The sequence below is a fragment of the Myotis davidii genome, unplaced genomic scaffold (genome assembly GCF_000327345.1).
Source record: "Myotis davidii unplaced genomic scaffold, ASM32734v1 scaffold930, whole genome shotgun sequence".
In the NCBI taxonomy this organism is placed as follows: domain Eukaryota; kingdom Metazoa; phylum Chordata; class Mammalia; order Chiroptera; family Vespertilionidae; genus Myotis; species Myotis davidii.
The window spans coordinates 221757-226795 of record NW_006282518.1 but is presented as its reverse complement, the minus strand read 5'-3'; the positions used below and the strand labels follow the sequence as shown (position 1 = coordinate 226795).

The following is a 5039-nucleotide window of genomic DNA, read 5'->3' as shown; positions in this document are numbered from 1 at the left end:
GCAGCAGCCACGCACCAGTGGGCCCCGCTCCTGACTTGTCTCCTCATGTTCTCGCCTGAGTCACAGGATGTCTTATCCCTGCAGAAGTAATTAAAGATACGCTGGGAGACAGCGAACCATTGCAACTCTCCCTTCAGCGGCGAGGCTGCACCCGGCCAAACCTGCCCATCGGGGGCCACGCGCCCGGGGCTCCAGGAGAGCCCGAGACGGATGCGTGATGGAGAAGGGACTGGGCAGAGATGGGCGATGGGGGCGGGGAGTAGACGGACGTGACCAGACGGAGTGGGAGGGGCGAGGACCGCGCGGCGCGGAGGACAAGGATGCGGAGGAGCAGACGTGACCCGAATGGAGGGGAGGGGCGAGAAGCGGAGCATGAATGGGGCAGGGGTGGGTGTGCAGAGGAGAGGGCACGAGGACGTGCGAGGGGAGGAACGGCGGCGGGGGCGAGCTAGAGAACTTTCATGGAGAGATTACAAGGAAAGCATCAGAATGAGGGGTAACGGGCAGGTTGAAGATGAGGAGGCGAAAGGCATCGTACTACGGGGGAAGGGGAGGAGGCGAGCAAGGGAGCGGGAAGGGGAGAAAGGGAGCGGGGAGCAGATTAGGAGGGAAAGTGGGTAGCGAGGATGGGGCCAGAATGAGAGTAGGGACTGAGGCAGGAAAGGGGCTGGCTGACCCATCTGACTTTGGAAGAAACGGGAGCTGGGGGCTCTGAAGAACAGGCCCTGGGTGCGAGCAGCTTCTCTCCCCCAGCCCCACCAGGTCCAAGATGCCCAGGATCCAACACCGCCGTGGAATGGGTGCCAGGAATCCGCACGAGCCGGGCCGACGGGGTCCAGGTGGGCATGCATGGCGCAACCTCGGCCCCCGCTCACCTCTGGCGTGGTCCGACTGGAGCTGCAGCTGGGAGGTGCCGAGGCTCCGGAGGCGTCACTCCTGTGCAGACTCGGCTGTCTCTGCCTCAAGGTTATCCCGACAGTAGGGCCGCCGCAATCCCTCCGCCGCCCCGCCCCCGACCCAATCCTGGCTTCCCGCTCGCCCGGCCCGCCCTTCTGCGTGCTCACGGGGAGCAGTCATTCAGAAGGAAGTGCCGCAAGGCCGGAACGGGCCTGCAGGTTGCCCTTTTGGGGAGGACTATATTCTGTGGCGGAAGGACACTGTACATTGACTCACGGTGACGCTCGGTGGAGGCCAATGAGGAAGCGAAGAGGCGGCAGGATCCGCCCTCGGAGCCCCGCAGACCTCCCCCTCCCCCCCAGACCCTCGGGCGCCTTGGCCACCTGTTGCCGCCAATTAGCGCGTTGAGGAGGGCTCCTCTCTGGACCCTCGGTCCAGGCCACCCTGATGCCCTGGCCTATTGGGGCAGTACCCAGATACAGGGGTCCCCGGCAGCATTCCCTCAGCGCCGCCCCACCCCTCCGGATGCCCATTCTAACGCACACCTCGGAGACTGAGCTGAAAAGGAGGTTGGGGAGCCTGAGATGGGATCAGAAGGTGGGGAGAGATGGAGATCGTGGGCTGGTTGGAGGTTGGGCCCTCCTTTGGGGTGCTCGGACTCGGGAGTGGGGGAAGGGAGAACTGGGGAGGGCGCAATGTACTTGGAGCGCGAGCGCAAGGCCCTTCCGTTCTTAGGGTCAGGAAGCACAAATTGGGGCCATGTGAATACTTTAGTAGGGCTGAAATCCCTGAGAGTAGAAATCCTATAGAAGGTATTAATATTAGTGCAGAACTGACCATCAGGAAATACTAAGTCAGAATATGAGAGCCAATGATCTTTGCTAGAGTCAGCACTTCTGTTTTCAACTTGTATATTTATATCAATATTGTTGTTTTTCTTACATTTTCTCCAAGGCATTTTCCAGTTTCTCAGTAATTGGCTAACAACCAGTGATAACAGAAGTTGCATCAGGAAACAATTGTAAACCCTTGCCTTTATTCAGCGAAGTTTTGAGAGCAGATACAATGTTGCTTCATTAAAAATCGTTCAGACTCTTCTTTTAGGTTCTTTGCTTTTCCTGGAAAATTAGACCAATGGATGTGACCTGCTCAGGCAGACACTGCTTGCAGCTGAATCACAGGCCTCCATTCTGCTTTCCTTTAGCTCAGATAAGCTGGGAGGAAAAAACGAGCCCAAAAGTAAATTTCTGTTTGAGATAAAATTTTTCAATTTTTTCTGTGAGCCTATTTGGGTCCTTTAGTTGAAGACAGGACATAAATGCTTGTTTATTGAAGTGGTGAGAGCACATGAAGTTGTTGAAAGAAAAAAAGGCCATGCCCTACCAGGAGAATCATATTCTTCCCTGCTCAGAGAGAGAGGAATGGCCTAAGTGGCCCTCTCTGGCTCCTTAGATAGGTAGTGGTGGACAACTCTGGAGGTATGGGGGGATAGTGATCTGGTCAATGTTGTACGATGTTGCATTTTTAAGTTCTAAATCTAGATATACAGTGGAACCTTGGTTCTTGAACATAACTTGTTCTGGAAGTCTGTTCAAGAAGTGATTTGTTTGAAAACCAAATCATTTTTTTCCCATCAGAAATAATGCAAGTTGAATTAATCCTTTCCACACCCACAAATGATTCCGTTTTAATCTTTCTTATATACTGTTTAATCTATAAATAAACACTTCTCTTCTTAAATTTATCAAACCTCCCTCTACTAGCCTTAAATAAAGTTCTTTCAGCACACGTCCCAGGGGTGTTTTTCAGCACGGAACATCTTTGCTTACTCATACATCTCTGCCTCCGAAATGCTGTCAGTCTACTTTTGGATTAAAATGTTTTTCCAGCCCTAGCTGGTTTGGCTCAGTGGATAGAGCGTTGGACTGGGAACTGAAGGACCCCAGGTTCGATTTGGGTCAGGGGTGCATGACCGAGTTGGGGGCTCGATCCCCAGTTGGGGGCCTGGAGGAGGTAGCCAATCAATGATTCTCTCTCATCTTTGATATTTCTCTCTCTCCCTCTCCCTTCCTCTCTGAAATCAATAAAAATATATTTTTTAAATGTTTTTCCAAATCTGTAAGTTTTTCTACCTCCTCAATTGTATATGGTCATTGTTTCTTTCACACCCTTAGCAACATTAGCAGTCTTGATGGCCTCCTTACATTTTAAAATTGTGCTAGCAACAAAATTTCGCCAGCAACAAAAGCATTCTCTCCTTGTTGCCAGACAGATGCTGTCATGCTGAGGTATCAGCATGAAAAGGTTGTCAGGTCGAAAACCAAAACCGAAGCTTTGGTTCAACAACCGAGACATTTTTTCTGTGAACAACTTGGTCGAGATAAAAGATGTTTGAGAACTGAGGTTTGACTGTATTTCCAAGATTGAAATGCACATTTATTAAACTAGAGAGTTGGTTGCAAACTATTGGTTACAGATGTTGATCATCCAATAGTTATAAAAATGCTGTCCATGAAACTCTGGCAGAGACAAATGCAGCATATCCTTGCTTACATTAGATGCATATTGAAAATTTGTCACATTGAGTTTAAGTTGATTGTCATTTTGCTGAAAAGTAGCATAGTATAGAAGAAAGCTTGTGTTTCATCGATATATCTTAGTTACAATTCTATTCACTAGCCCTATGACTATTCCTGGAATTTAATGTGTAAGAGTCCAGTTCCTTAAAAGTAAGTTGAACAATGGACACAGACAGTAGGGGATGAGGACATGTGCTGGGGGTTGGGAGCGGCCGGGGAGAGGTCAATGGGGGGAAAAGGAGACTCATGTAATACTTTAAACCAGCGGTTGCCAACCTTTTGGACCTCACGAACCACCAGTGGTCCGCAGACCCCCAGTTGGTGACCAATGCTTTAAACAATAAAGAATTTAAATTAAGAAAAAGGAAATAAAAATTTTTAAAAAAGTAAACTGAAGACAATTCCTGCTTCATAGGATGGGGTTTGATCAGATGATGTCAGCACAAGGCCCAATAGGCATCCTCTTTCTTTGGGAATTGACTTGTTTGGGAGGGTTGTTCTTGTGACTAGTGCCAGGACATCTTTCTGAATCCAATTAACTCAGTTTGCTTTTCTATTGGCCATCCTCCTGAATCTTCACTTCTACCAACCCAGCAACAAGTAATCCCAGGACTACAGGAAACTGGAAAGTTGAGGAAGGACAGACTCTCCTGGAGGCCAGGCCCCTCTCCCTAGAGCCAGTCCTTCCACTGTGCTCCCTGACCTAGCAGGATGGGAGGGGTGGCCGCTAGATTCACTGGTCTGGGTGTGAATGAGATATAGATTGCTGTTACCTGTTTGGATTCTGGGCCACAGAACCACATAATCTGGAGTTTAATGGCTTAACTCTCAAAGGGCATTTGGAGTTACTGATGGGGTAGGTGTGTCACCAAACGATACTAGCTCCAATCTTGGAGCCCAAAGATGAACTTTGACCCTAGTTATAGGCTTTACCATTATGTGACCTGTTGGCCTCTACCTGAAACAGCAATATTATTTCTCTCTCAGGACGATACAGATTTCCAGAGCAGCCTATAGGCCCTGAATGTCAGGTTTAAAGCAGAAGTATTTTAACTTTGGCCTTTATATGCCCTTTCCAGAGCCAGACCAAGTAGACATTTACATTTATTCAATGTCTTCCTTTAGACTCCCAAGATCTCTTCAGGCCCACCAGGGTAGCACAAAATCTTAATTCCAGAGTTCCCTCCAGAAAATCCAAGATGGAAGAGAAAGTTGGCCTTTTGGAGTTAAGGATAAAGGGAAAACAGGTTTCATGGAGGAAGAGATGGAGGGTTAGTCAGGACAGAGATGGGTATAGGAAGGCCATTCCAGGGGAAAGAAACAGTAAAGAACGTGTTCTGAATGCAGCCATATATCTGGTGCCCCCTTGAAGAAATGCCCCATCAGCACTTAGAAGCAAGAGGGCTGAAGCAGAAATACTGCTTCAGCCAACATGACCCTGTCGGCTGAAGTAACCACCAGCAATCTTTTTCTAGTCCAGGAATGCTAGGGCTCACAGGACAAGCCTCCTTAGGCAGGTTAACCTATCCACCAAACCACTCCCTTGGAGGCCCTTTTCCCTAC

The 5039-nt window shown here is 49.2% G+C and overlaps 1 protein-coding gene across 5 annotated transcripts in view; it reads right to left on the bottom strand.

The window, feature by feature from the left end:
* Positions 1 to 984, bottom strand: part of PKM (pyruvate kinase, muscle) — a 28788-nt gene extending 27804 nt beyond the window's left edge. For 3 of the 5 annotated variants that reach the window (XM_006752986.2, XM_006752985.2, XM_015559637.1), the window contains exon 1: positions 876 to 984. The gene's annotated coding sequence lies outside the window, so the exon portion shown is untranslated. The remainder of the gene's footprint in view (positions 1 to 875) is intronic. The other 2 variants (XM_015559650.1, XM_015559645.1) reach the window with 1 other exon arrangement.
* Between the last annotated feature and the right edge of the window lie 4055 nt (positions 985 to 5039).